This window comes from Bufo gargarizans, chromosome 3 (genome assembly GCF_014858855.1).
Source record: "Bufo gargarizans isolate SCDJY-AF-19 chromosome 3, ASM1485885v1, whole genome shotgun sequence".
NCBI classification, from domain to species: Eukaryota; Metazoa; Chordata; class Amphibia; order Anura; family Bufonidae; genus Bufo; species Bufo gargarizans.
In genome coordinates, this window is record NC_058082.1 from 327,586,172 (window position 1) to 327,601,619 (window position 15,448).

Sequence of the window (15,448 nt, forward strand, 5' to 3'; positions counted from 1 at the left end):
GCAAATTTTCCAAAGGACAAAAGGGTCAGGCGTGTTGAACTCTAACAGCTCAATCCTAATCACTCCTGACATTTGCTGTCAAGCGAAGCTACCGATACCTCTGTGCACAGATGACCGGCTGATCCTGTAGGATTCTACCGATATACAATTCATCTCATGTACATTTTCAGCTTAATAGTAGGAGCACAGGTAGCATACTAATGCTAGATGACTTCTAATTGATAAATATAAATATATTACATTTTGCATTAAAGGGGTTCAAGGGGAATTATTATAAAATGGCCGCCATTAACCTGTCCTAGAATGTGAGCAGTACTGGTTGCCTCCCCTTGCAGAGCTGCCCAAAGTGGTGAAGGCAATCTTTACTACAGACTATGCTCTGTAACTTGCAGATACTATACACATGACAGCTGCCCAAACACACCTAGCACTGCTATATCTGTATATGACAGCTGTCCCTGCACACTCAGCTATATCTCTATATATGACAGCTCCCCCAGGAAACCCAGCTCTACTACATCTATACATGACAGATGCCCAAACACACCCAGCTCTGCTACATCTATACACATGACAGCTGCACTAGCACACTCAGCTCTGCTATATCTCTATATATGACAGCTGCCCCAGCAAACCCAGCTCTACTACATCTATACACATGACAGCTGCCGAAACACAGCCAGATCTGCTACATCTATACACATGACAGCTGCCCCAGCACACTCAGCTCTGCTATATCTCTATATATCTATCTACTGTATAGCAATACTTAGAGATATATAGATGTAGCAGGGCTGGTTGTGCTGGAGCAGCTATCATATATAGAGATATAGCAGAGCTGAGTGTGCTGGGGCAGCTGTCATATAGAGATATAGCAGTGCTGGGTGTGTTTGGGCAGCTGTCATATGCATAGATGTAGCAGAGCTGGGTTTGCTGGGGCAGCTATCATATATAGAGATATAGCAGAGCTGAGTGTGCTGGAACAGCTGTCATATAGAGATATATCTGAGATACTGCTATATCTGTATATGACAGCTGTCTCAGCACATTCAGCTCTGCTACATCTCTATATATGAGCAGCTGCCATGTGTATAGATGTACACTTAGCCAGCTATAACAGTAGAAGTCTCATATTTTTTCAGCCAACAGCAAGGCAGCTGGTATGGTCTAGTGGTTAGCTGCTCTGCCTCTGAAGCAGAAGGTCGTGGGTTCGAATCCCAGCAGACTCTTTTCTGAAATACAAGCACTGAGTCCATATAAGGACATACAGGGTGGGACACAATACAAGGCGGGACATCGCATCGCTGACATGGAGGTAAGTAGAAGTGTTTATTATTTTTTTTTTAATACCCGACTGTTACTGCCATGGGGGAGCGGGAGGCACCTGATACTGGCAGTGGCACCTGATAGTGGCACATGGGGGGAGGGGGGTTGGCACCTGACACTGGCACCTAGGGGGGGAGGGGGGTTGGCACCTGATACTGGCACATGGGGGGGGGAAGAGGCACCTGATACTGGCACATGGGGGGGAGTGGGGTTGGCACCTGATACTGGGGGGGGGGGGGGGAGGGAGAGAGGCACTTGATACTGGCACTTTTTTTGTGGTGGTGGGGGGGGGAAGATGGCACTATGATACTGGGACATAGGGGGGGGAGGCACCTGATACTGGCACCTGGAGGGGAGAGGGGGGGTTGGCACTTGATACTGGCACATGGGGGGGCACCTGATACTGGCACATGGGGAGGGGGGAGGGAGAGAGGCACTTGATATTGGCACTTTTTAGTGGGGGGGGGGAGATGGCACTATGATACTGGGACATGGGGGGGAGGAGAGAGGCACTTGATACTGGCATGTGGGGGGGGGGGTTGGCACTATGATACTGGCACATGGGGGGGGGAGAGGCACTTAATACTGGCACTTTTTTGCGGGGGAGATGGCACTATGATACTGGCACATGGGGGAAGAGAGAGGCACTTGATACTGTCGCATGGGGGGAAGAGAGAGGCACTTCATACTGGCACATGGGGGGTGGGAAGGAGAGAGGCACTTGATACTGGCACATGGGGGGAGATGGCACTATGATACTGGGACATGTGGGGGGGGGGGAGAGGCACTTGATACTGGCACATGATGGGGGGCACTTACTGGCACATTATTGGGGGGCATTATGGGGGACACTAGGCCGGCAGCCTATCAGAGGCCGGACACTGAGGGGCATCTACTGGGGCACTATATATGGGGCATTTTATACTGGTACATTTTGGGGGGCACTAGCAGGAAGGGGGGAGAGGAGCACTATGGGGGAATTTACTGGGGGCACTATATAGGGGTATTTTATACTGGCACATTATGGGGGCACTATGGGGACATTAGCTCAACTGGGGGCATTACAAGGGGGTATTTTTGCACTGTCACATTATAAGGAGAATTATTACTACTGGGGGGGGGCATTATGGTGGGTTTTATTACTGCCCCATGGTATGACCCCCTAGTAGCAGCACTGGCCTCTCCCTGCTCTGCTATCCCTCTGCCCCTTCTCCAAATCCTTATTATAAAATCTTTCTCATTAGGATAAAACACAACATCAGCTCCGCCGAGACCCCGGCCAAAGTGTGGAAGTGGCGTCCGAGATCCCCAAGGGCCAAGTCAAGAAATTGTAAGTGTTCATGTGGAGTATGTTTATGTTATGCACATATAGCCTACACTGTGCCCCACAATATACAGTATACCGCTACACTGTGCCCCACAATGTACAGTATACCGCTACACTGTGCCTCACAATGTACAGTATACCTCTATACTGTGCCCCACAATGTACAGTGGTGGGCTCCAGTGGTGCATGGCCCTGCCTGGCTGTGGCGAATATGGTGAACTACAGCAGCCTACCGGACACTTTACCATAGGTGTGCAAGTAGCCTAATATTCCAAACTAACCTGCAATTCATGAAAAGTCTCAACCAATTTGCCCTTGTTTCCACAATCTCATTATGCAAATGAAATGCTGCTTTTCATCGTCTTGAGAATAAAGTTTCATTTGTGTGATTGTTCCTGTACATAACAAGATCCATCTATGCTTATACTGACATGTAGGGTTGTGAACCTATAGAAGTGACATTGTTATGTTCCATAATTCAATGTGCCTAATGAAGCTCATTTATAGAAATCAAATTGCAAATCAGAAAAATGCCTTTGCAAAATGGTACACCTCCTTAGTTTTTCCTTTGAGCATATGAGATCCAAGTATACATTCTTATAGTTCACTATGCTTATAATAATCTTATTTTCTTTATTACCTGCAACTTCAATATAAATATATATATATATATATATATATATATATATATATATATATATATATAGTTTCAAAACACTTTTTATTGAAGAGTATAGATCATAAAAGTATTTTGACTCTTTATTTTTATTTATTTTTCAGTAAAAGAGTAATACTTTCTCTTAAAATGTCAAATGTGCAGTAATCATTGTACAGAATCATAAAATGAGGATCATGAATAATCACAAATAACTTGAAAAATAAACATTGGGTAGGTAATGGGGGGGAAAGGGAAGGGTGGGGGGGAGGGTATATAGCTTGTTAAGTCGTCAAGTCTGGAATGCAGCCATCTGGAAGGTTTAATCTACTGTAGGGTTTTGTGTAGTAATACTGGAGATCCCTTGTTTATCGAAATCTCTAAATGATGTCCAAGGAAACCAGATCTTCTGAAAAACTTGAGTGTATCTGGTTTCCCAACCAGCTATCTGCTCTATTCTATAGATATCGTCACATTTATTAAGCCACATAGTTAATGTGGGAGGAGAGTCACTTCTCCAATTAGAGGCAATAAGTGTCCTAGCAGAGGCTAGCAAGGAGGTTATCAATTTCATTGCATGCTTAGGGAGGGGTATCGGATCCAACAGGTTAAGTAGGCATATTTGTGGAGTTGGCTGAACTTTGGTTTTACATATCTCAATAATCGAGGAACATATGGTTTCCCAAAAGGAAGTTATAAGGCTACACTGCCACCATATGTGGATAAATGTGCCGGAATCTCGTTTACAACAACAGCATAGGTGGCTGATGTCTGGATATATTTTGTGAAGGACCTCCGGGGTGCAGTACCAACGTGTGAGAATTTTATAATAATTCTCCTGTAAGCGAACGCATGAGGAGATCTTTGGGGTGAGTGCTAAGCACTTATTGAGGGATTCTTGTGACAGTGTCATTTGTAGGTCCTTTTCCCATTTAATCATAAACGATAGGGGGTAGGGTGGGGGGTAGATTAGGGGATAGGCCTATTTTGAGAAAAAGAAGTAAGGAAATTAGAGATAGAGATAGGAAATAAGAAATAAAACTCTGGATAGATTCAGAGTTCAGAAAATGAGAACGCAGTAAGTGAGAACAGTAAGACTGGACTCAGCATCATCTTTTAACTTTTAGCCAGTAAAAGGGGTACTGAATCTGTAGAGTAGTCCCTTGACCCTATGGGTATTTCAAATGAAGGTCTGCTTGTAGGCCAGGAGTGGAGGTTCCCTCAAAATAGAAGAGGAGCAGGAAACCTGTGGAGAGTCAATCTGGGTCCAGGGAAATCCATCTTGGAGTCGTCTTCATCATCCTTCTCCTTGAGCGTTGGGTTCTGGAGGAAGCACTCGGGGTCCAAGGTTCCAAAACAGGTATAGCAGGTAAGTCCGTTAGATAGTTAACGATGTATCAATCCGGTATATCCAGCGGCTCTATCTCCAGGGTGTTGTAAACCTGGGGAAGGTCAGAGGGAGATCTAATCACTAGCTTGTGCCCCGGGTTGTTAATCAGCAAACCAAACGAATGGAGCCAACGGTAGGTGATAGATTTCTGCTGCAATACTCCCAGAAGGGGTTTTAGCGCTCTTCTTTTTTGTAACGTCATTGGTGACAAATCCTGGAATAAAGAGACAGTGGTCCCGAAGCAAGCAAGTGGGTGTTTTTCTCTCGCCGCTTTAAGCAACTTTTCTTTGGTGCTAAAACTGACCAGCTTGCAAATTATGTTGCGTGGAGGTTCTTGTGGCTTGGGAGGTGAGCGAAGCGCCCTATGAGCTCGATCCATAGTGAGGTCGTCTGTGGCTCTTTCAGTGCCGGCATGATAGAATCAGGCAATACAGTCTCTGGAATGCCCTTGATACGGAGGTTGTTTCTCTGTCCCCTGTTATCTTGGTCTTCGACCAGGCTGTACAGGTGGTTAATGTGAGCCTGTGTGTGTTCAAAGCTGTGGGATGCTACGGTGTTAAAAGCCAAAGCTTCCTCGTGGCTGGCCTCTAGTACCTCTACACGCTCTCTGAGTTGCTTTTGGTCGCTATTTATGTCTTGTAAGTCCTGTTTTAAAGGAGCTAATGCGACTCCTAAAGGGATTCTGCTAATGCGCCTCCTGTGAAGGGATTCTGCTTCACTTTCCCTACCTCCATCTGAGTCTGCAGAAGCATCTGCCTGCTCGTCTCTTATTGCTGGCTCTCTATCCCGCGCCATCTTGGATTCAACGCAGGGTCTCTGAGCGCTTTTCTTAAAGAATTTCTCCATCTCTCTATGGACTGGGTTTGATCCCCGTGTTTAGGGGGTGTAACGGACCGTTTCAGCAGACAAGGGGTTAAAATCCGTTTAGGCGATATGCCCCTTTCAGAGACAGGCACAGCTACTGCAGAACACCAAACTCCAGAACTGGATACAAAATAGCACTCCAAACTGGAACCTCCCATGAAGCTGCTAGCAGACAAACAGGAAAAGCATACAATCAGCTTACACTCCTGGCAATCAGTCTCTAACAGCATACAGGGAATCCCCCCAATAACGAGACAAGGCTCCGTGTTGAGGGTCAAGCAGTGGTCTGACGTGCTGGCACACCCAGCCTGGTTTTTATTACAGTTGTTGCAAATACAGGACAGATACAACACATCCCCACAATGCATCATGGTTTCCTCCTCTCTGTCCCGGAGACAACCGAGAAGTAATTCAAATTATTTCTCAGGACAAAGGGGAAATCGCCAATACACATGTGGAGACAACAGGACAGACATCACCATTTAAACACACAATGGGACAATAGAAACACACCCACACAAAATTCTCCCCTCTGCCGGTGAAGATTATTGAACACAAGGGCGAATATAATTATCAAAGGCAGAGAAATACAGTTTTATAAAACATATCACAAGAACCCCAAAACATGCAATAACCCCATAACCAATATATCCTCGGAACCGAGGGATCTGGGTGAACCACATATCCAAAATTCACCCACATCCGTTCAGTAGTTTGGAAGATACAGTTTTATGCCAGTTACACCGAAAATATACAAGTTATGCAAAAAATAGTCACTAAAAAACGTGTCCCCTGTTTGGTAGTTTCAAACTATTGAATGATGTCTCTGTGCACCAAATACAGGCAAGATAGCACCGTGTTGAAAAGTCAGAACAGTGTCTGCGAGTTAAAATGGCTGCTATCTATTGTTCTCACCATGTGTCTCATCCATTGTTCTCACCATGGGGATAGTAAAATCCAATCAAGTAAGGCAAATGATGCAATCCAGGGACAGAGGGCTCAGTCCCAAGTGCCTTAAGACCCAATAACTTAAGGGACCATAATCCCAGGGCAGGAGGCTGGCAAACAGCCCCCTCCAAAACACCGTGGCGAGGTTTGTTTCGCCACACATCTCCCCCTCCCAGGGAAGACTAACCAGATACCTGACCTCACGGTCAGTACCTGAGTTAGTCTGGCAGCCCACCCACAACCAAATACTGGACCTGTTGAATTTAGTAGCCTGTCTCTGTCCAGTGAATCCACCAAGGTTATATTGGTAGCTGGTACTCCCGGTCTATGAGTTGCTCCCTGGCTTGGAGTGGAGGTTGCTTTGTGGGCAGGTATCTGCGGTACTCTGCCCTGGTGCCAGCGTTACCATGGAAGAAGCCGGTTGTGGCCTGGTTGTTGGAGGGGGAGACCGACTGTCTCTGCTCCCAATACAGTGTCCTGCTGCTGGGGAAAGGAGACTGGGCTCTCTATTCCCTGCTGGACACTCTGCCGCTGGGGGACAGGACCCACTGTCTCTGCCCCCTGTAACTCCGCCTGCCGCTGGGGAATGGAGACTCGGCTCCCAATTCCCGAAAAATCATGCTGCTGCTGGGGGGAAGGAACAACTACCTCTGCCCCCTGTAATTCAGCCTGCCACTGGGGAGGGAGGACGTTGCTCTCCTCTCCCTGCATTTCACACTGCCTTCCCGGCATATCACTCTGCTGCTGGGGGGCAGGAACAACTACCTCTCACACTGCCTTTGAGGAATGTGGATTAATATTTACTGTCAGCCATGTCCTCACACCCCCCATTCGCTGACAGATAGCAGAGATACGAAACTCCACAGGATTGCCATGCTTCAAAGCCCCAGCCCTGATTGTAATTTGCTGCACCTCTTGGCATGATTCAGTGTACATGCAAAATAAGTTTCCACCCCCCCCCCCAGCCATCTGAGTGTCAGTGGGCCAGGAAGACGCCCCAGGGGGTCCAAGCTTCAAGGAGAAGTTCACACCTCTGTGCAGCAGTTGGGAGCCACCTGAATCTGCAGGAAAAACCCCTGCTGTGGGTATCTGCTCTTGCCCCGGATCAATGAGACTTCCCAGACATATTGGCACCTACCTCTCATAAGGAATTATGAAGCGCCTGGCCATTGCAGGCGCAAACCAGATACATATTTGTGTCCCGGTGGCCACGAGGTACGGTCCCATGGTCTTTGTTTACTCGTACCCAGTCGGGGTGGGGAGATACCCATATCTCCCATAGAAACCACATACTGGTTTCAGGTTTGGGCTCTACTTGTAGCCGGAACCCAGGCAGGTCCATTAGTCCCAGAACCATCTCCCTGTGACCCTCTGGTCTGGAGCTATGAACCCTAAAGGGTTTTGTGGGTCATTTGCCGTCAGCCCAGAAGAGGGGGAGTTGACCCCTCCCTGAGGCAGGGAGGGGATGGGCCGGCTACAGGTTAAAAGTCTGGTGCCAGCAAGTAGGCATGTCTTTCTCTGAAGAGGGGTCACATCCTACACATGTGTTTAGAGGGACCCAGTAAATAGCTGAGTTCATGGCCCTTCATGTGGACTGCAGCAGAAGAACATCTCCAAGGAACTTTCATCATACTCGGTAACTGACTTTCACACTGCTTAACCCTGTTGTAACCATATACCCTGTAATCTATAACATCAGACCACTGTATATATTGTCTGTGTATATTGTGTCATATCTAGTGTGCTCTTACAGCGATTAAATCTATAATTTAATCTTGTGCTATCTTGTATCTCGATCACGAAACCCCACGTCCGTGTTTTGGCCTAGTTATAAGCTAGCGCGGGTTGGTTTCTGACCCTATATAATCCCGTTAGCGGACCAGGCTTATATCAAACGAGAAACTGGTGGCAGTTACCCGAGCTGAGGGCGTGCAGTTTTCACTGCAGCAGTGAAAAGGCTCTCTCAGCTTGTTGCCTCTCTGTGCCCGCGTGGACAGGAGGTGTGTGTGTGTAAACTATACCAGCCTGACCTTACGTGCTCCTCTGGAGGGCGTAACTTCACGTTTTGGTAAACCCTGTGATCATACCAGGTCTCGTGAGCTTGACGTGGTTGACGTCAGCGGGCACGAGGGGTGGTATTCATCACACTGCCGCTGGGGAGTGGAGACTGGGCTCCCTCTGTCCCGCAACTGTAACTTCCGATGGAGGACCACCCAACGTGGCAGCTGATCGTCACCTTCTGCCCGGTATAGTAGGGTCTGTAACACTAGACTCCTCACGAACTTCACGTATTTCTCAGCTGGATTGGGTCCGAAGAAGTTCAGCCACAACCACATCATACGGTCAAATTCCTCAACAGAGTATCTGTACTCTACTGCTGGTTCCATCCTGGTGCATTTAGGGTCGCTGTACTGAGACATGCATTGCCCTTAAGCTGCAAAATCCAAAGAAATGGTGTATCCTGTAGCTGTCCTTCTGGCTGTAGGAACGATCCCGCTGCTTGCCACCAATTGTAACGGACCGTTTCAGCAGACAAGGGGTTAAAATCCGTTTAGGCGATATGCCCCTTTCTGAGAGACAGGCACAGCTACTGCAGAACACCAAACTCCCGAACTGGATAAAAAATAGCACTCCAAACTGGAACCTCGCAAATAGCTGCTAGCAGACGAACAGGAAAAGCATACAATCAGCTTACACTCCTGGCAATCAGTCTCTAACAGCATACAGGGAATCCCCCCAATAACGAGACAAGGCTCCGTGTTGAGGGTCAAGCAGTGGTCTGATGTGCTGGCACACCCAGCCTGGTTTTTATTACAGTTGTTGCAAATACAGGACAGATACAACACATCCCCACAATGCATCATGGTTTCCTCCTCTCTGTCCCGGAGACAACCGAGAAGTAATTCAATTATCTCTCAGGACAAAGGGGAAATCGCCAATACACATGTGGAGACAACAGGACAGACATCACCATTTAAACACACAATGGGACAATAGAAACACACCCACACAAAATCCTCCCCTCTGCCGGTGATGATTATTGAACACAAGGGCGAATATAATTATCAAAGGCAGAGAAATACAGTTTTATAAAACATATCACAAGAACCCCAAAACATGCAATAACCCCATAACCAATATATCCTCGGAACCGGGGATTCTGGGTGAACCACATATCCAAAATTCACCCACATCCGTTCAGTAGTTTGGAAGATACAGTTTTATGCCAGTTACACCGAAAATATACAAGTTATACAGAAAATAGTCACTAAAAAACGTGTCCCCTGTTTGGTCGTTTCAAACTACTGAATGATGTCTCTGTGCACCAAATACAGGCAAGATAGCACCGTGTTGAAAAGTCAGAACAGTGTCTGTGAGTTTAAATGGCTGCTATCTATTGTTCTCACCATGTGCCTCATCCATTGTTCTCACCATGGGAATAGTAAAATCCAAGCAAGTAAGGCAAATGATGCAATCCAGGGACAGAGGGCTCAGTCTCAAGTGCCTTAAGACCCAATAACTTAAGGGACCATAATCCCAGGGCAGGAGGCTGGCAAACAGCCCCCTCAAAAACACTGTGGCGAGGTTGGTTTCGCCACAGGGGGTATCTCTGGACTTGTTTTGCCCGATTTTCCCCATATTCTACGCTCAGAATGTACTTATTAAGCTCGCTTTCACCGTGTCTGCAGCAGAGCTCACACAAGCATGTGCGTCTCGCTCTGCGGCCAAGCTCCGCTATATATATATATATATATATATATATATATATATATATATATATATAAAAAGTACAGACCAAAAGTTTGGACACACCTCATTCAAAGAGTTTTCTTTATTTTCATGACTATGAAAATTGTAGATTCACACTGAAGGCATCAAAACTATGAATTAACACATGTGGAATTATATACATAACAAAAAAGTGTGAAACAACTGAAAATATGTCATATTCTAGGTTCTTCAAAGTAGCCACCTTTTGCTTTGATTACTGCTTTGCACATTCTTGGCAATCTCTTGATGAGCTTCAAGAGGTAGTCACCTGAAATAGTCTTCCAACAGTCTTGAAGGAGTTCCCAGAGATGCTTAGCACTTGCTGGCCCTTTTGCCTTCACTCTGCGGTCCAGCTCACCCCAAACCATCTCGATTGGATTCAGGTCCGGTGACTGTGGAGGCCAGGTCATCTGGCACAGCAACCCATCACTCTCCTTCATGGTCAAATAGCCCTTACACAGCCTGGAGGTGTGTTTGGGGTCATTGTCCTGTTGAAAAATAAATGATGGTCCAACTAAACGCAAACCGGATGAAATAGCATGCCGCTGCAAGATGCTGTGGTAGCCATGCTGGTTCAGTATGCCTTCAATTTTGAATAAATCCCCAACAGTGTCACCAGCAAAGCACCCCCACACCATCACACCTCCTCCTCCATGCTTCACGGTGGGAACCAGGCATGTAGAGTCCATCCGTTCACCTTTTCTGCGTCGCACAAAGACACGGTGGTTGTAACCAAAGATCTCAAATTTGGACTCATCAGACCAAAGCATAGATTTCCACTGGTCTAATGTCCATTCCTTGTGTTCTTTAGCCCAAACAAGTCTCTTCTGCTTGTTGCCTGTCCTTAGCAGTGGTTTCCTAGCAGATATTCTACCATGAAGGCCTGATTCACACAGTCTCCTCTTAACAGTTGTTCTAGAGATGTGTCTGCTGCTAGAACTCTGTGTGGCATTGACCTGGTCTCTAATCTGAGCTGCTGTTAACCTGAGGCTGGTGACTCGGATAAACTTATCCTCAGCAGCAGAGGTGACTCTTGGTCTTCCTTTCCTGGGGCGGTCCGCATGTGAGCCAGTTTCTTTGTACCGCTTGATGGTTTTTGTGACTGCACTTGGGGACACTTTCAAAGTTTTCCCAATTTTTCGGACTGACTGACCTTCATTTCCTAAAGTAATGATGGCCACTAGTTTTTCTTTACTTAGCTGCTTTTTTCTCGCCATAATACAAATTCTAACAGTCTATTCAGTAGGACTATCAGCTGTGTATCCACCTGACTTCTCCACAACGCAACTGATGGTCCCAACCCCATTTATAAGGCAAGAAATCCCACTTATTAAACCTGACAGGGCACACCTATGAAGTGAAAACCATTTCAGGTGACTACCTCTTTAAGCTCATCAAGAGAATGCCAAGAGTGTGCAAAGCAGTAATCAAAGCAAAAGGTGGCTACTTTGAAGAACCTATAATATGACATATTTTCAGTTGTTTCACACTTTTTTGTTATGTATATAATTCCACATGTGTTAATTCATAGTTTTGATGCCTTCAGTGTGAATCTACAATTTTCATAGTCATGAAAATAAAGAAAACTCTTTGAATGAGAAGGTGTGTCCAAACTTTTACTCTGTACTGTATATATATATATATATATATATATATATATATATCTCATTGTATGGGTATAGAGTGTTTGTAAAAGTGTCGTATTTTAGGAAATTACTTAGGCACAAGACACATTGGGAGAATATTTAAAAAAGGAAAAGTACTAGATTCAGGTTCCAGTTCTTAAATCTCAAATGTTCTCAGTAAAGATGAGCACATTTTTCAAAATTTCGATTCGCCGGTTCGACAAATTTGTTTGAAATTTTTTTTTGTTTCAATCCGAATATATTTGCGGCAAATTTTGTTAAAAAACTGCTATTTCCTGGCTGCTAAGAGCCTTTATAGTGGTGAAGAACACTGTGCCTTGCAGTTACACACATAGGGAGTCTGCTATGGTAGTGAAATAATACTTTGATTCCGTATGACATGCAGACGACAGGCGTCGCTCTTAGAATCACTGCACACTTCACTTATTTCGGCAGTCACTGGGCCAAAACTGACCACATAAATCAAGTATGAACTCAGCCCTACAGGTCGATATTAGAGCCAAGAAGAAGTGCACTCCTTTTACACCGTCGTCAGCTGATTCCACATAGATGAAGAGGGTGAAGAGTGAAGAGTGAAGAGGGTGTCAACAATAAGTTTGTGTTGATGTTACTGATTATTTTGAACTTCCTCTGATCCATCAAAAAAACGGATCCTTTCTGTGGAGCACCCGCCTTCACTCCGTCAGCATTTGTTCAGTTATCCATCAGTATTGAACTGAATATTTGCATGTCTTCTGTGTTTTGTACCCACTCCTGCTTTTAGCTACCAAAACATAAGCCAATTCTGATGAGACCATACAGGCCTTAAAGCTGCTATACAGAGAGGATCAATTGTACATATCATTTTTCCTTCCTTCTGACAGCTCAGAAGAAGGGTCAAATAAATGATGATTTCAGCCAAGCCAAAAAAAGGTTAAATAGTGGCCCAGTCATGAAGTGGAGAGGGTGGAAACAGAATGAGAAGTCCACAGAGTGGCCCTATGACACAGTGGTGAGGTGGAAGCAGCATGAGGAGACCACAGAGTGGCCCAATGACAGAATGTGGAAGTGGTGGCAGCATCAGGAGGCCACAGAGTGGCAGAATGACAGTGTAGAGGTGGCAGTAGCATCAGAAAACCACAGAGTGGCAAGGTCACATAGTGTGGAGGTGGCAGCAGCATGAGTAGACCACAGAGTGGCAAGGTGACCGAGTGGGGAGGTGGGTGGCAATAACAGTACCCACTGACAATGATGGGTGTAAGAAGAAGCACTTGGCATTAGATGTGTGGCATCAGGAGGGTGGCGGCATCAGAATAGTAGCTGAGGCAGGTAGCCAGAAGAAACTGGTCTCTTTTGTCAAAGTGTTTGTGCAGCACCATGGATGATCTAGTCTGATGCATCAGTCATTGGTGGGTGGAAATCCTGGCTGATCCATGCCTGATTCATCTTGACAAAGGCCAGTCTCTCCACATTTTGGGTGGACAGGCGAGTTCTTTTTGGGGTAACTATGTCCCCGCCTCACTAAACACCCGCTCTGATGCCACACTACTGGCTGGGCAGCACAGATTTTCCAAGACAAACTCTGCCAGTTGCGGCCACATATCCAGTTTGGCTACCCAGTAGTCCAATGGATTTTCAACTTGAGGTGGCAGGGTGCTGTCCAAGAATGCCACCACCTGCTGGTTCAGGTTCTGCTCCAGGTCTAGATGCTGCTGCTGGTGAGTAGTTTCTTCACTAGGCAGGTGAAGAAAGCTGCTCATCAGTGACTGTAGACTCAGGCTGTTGCTGATGGAGCTGGAACTACTCCTGCCACCCCACCCATCCCCAGCAGCCATGGCAGAGGAACGTGAGTTCAGAGTGCTCCCCCGGTCAGACCTGCGAGAGGAGAGGATGGACGATGGCGCAGATAGGCAGCAGCCAACTGACTACATAGGATGTTTCTATAGTAGTTTAGTTTGTCCTCCCTCTCAGCGAGTGTAAAAAAGGCCGCCATTTTGGACTGTCAGTGAGGGTCCAACAAGGTGGAGAGCCAGAAGTCATCCCTCTGCTGAATGGTGACAATTTGACTGTCACTACGCAAGCAAGTGAGTATGCATCGGGCCATTTTTGCAAGTGGCTCGGAGGGACTCCCTGTCTCCATCTCCACTGCATACTGCAATGGTGTGTCTGGGTCCTCTGCCTCTTCTTCCTCATCGCCCTGTAGCTGCTCCTCCTCTCCTGTCACCTGTATAGCAAAACCACCCATTTTGCTACATATTGCTTATGCTCCAATGTCCTCCTCATCCTCCAGTTCAGCCCTTACAGGGCTCAAGTGGCCATGAGATCTAGGCACAACATCTACAGTCCCATAACCAGCCAGATTTACCACCATCTGTTCCAGGATATGAAGCAGTGGAATGATGTTATTCATTCCTTATTCCTGGCAACTGATAAATAATATGGCCTCCTCAAAGGGCCTGAGCAAATGGCAGGTGTCATGCATGAGCTGCCACTGGCTGACATCAAAGTTACACAGGGGAGCACTCCTATCTGCTTGGATCATCAAGAAATTGTTTCTGGGCTTTCTCTGTTCGTTCAGTCTGTCCAACATATGGACAGTGAAATTCAAACGAGTGGAAATGTCGCATATCAGCCTATGTTGGGGGATGATGTTCTGCCACTGAAGCTCAAGGAGGGTGTGCTTTTCAGTGTACGAGTGGCTGAAGTGCATGCAAAGTTTCGTGCCCATTTTGAGGATGTCTTGAAGATGGGTGGAACACTTCAGGAACCGCTTCCCAACCAGAATGAACACATGTGCCATGCAGGGCACATGGCTCAGCCCTCCTTGAAACAGTGCCAACACCATGCTCTTCCCTTTGTCGGTCACCATGGTTCCGATTTTTAGTTATCGCTGAGAAACCCAGGATTCGATTTCTTGAGGAAGGACACGGAGCAGTTCCTCCCCTGTGTGACTTAGTTTGCCCAGGCAAACGAGGCGCAGAACAGTGTGACACCGCTGTGCCCTGCACATGTGGTATGCTGGAGGAGCATTGTGAATTTTCCCTGCAGTGGTGGCTGAGGATGAGAAGGCAGAGACAGACATTGTTGCAGGAGCAATGGCAGTGGCAACGTGAAGGCGGAAGCGGCATCACCTGGCCAAGTTGATGGTGTGGCTATACAGGAACCACATTCACCCAGTGGACCGTAAAGGACATTGATTGTCCCTGACTGTAGTTACAGATCCACACGTCGGCACTACCTTGAACTTTGGCAGACACCGACAGGCTCAAGGACTAGCCCACCTTCTGTTCTACATGTGTGTGCAGGGCTGGTACTGACTTTTTGGCAAAGAAATTATGGCCTGGGACTCTTCACCTCGGCTCGGCACAAGCCATCAGTTCTCTGAAAGGTGCAAAGTCCACCAACTGGAAAGGGAGGGACTGCAGCACCAGCAACTTGAACAGTAGCACATTCAGCTTCTGCCAAGTTGGATGAGTGCACTCATACTGTAGTCTCTTGGCAATCGCTTCGGTGATCGATTGCTGACAAAATGAGTGACTAGG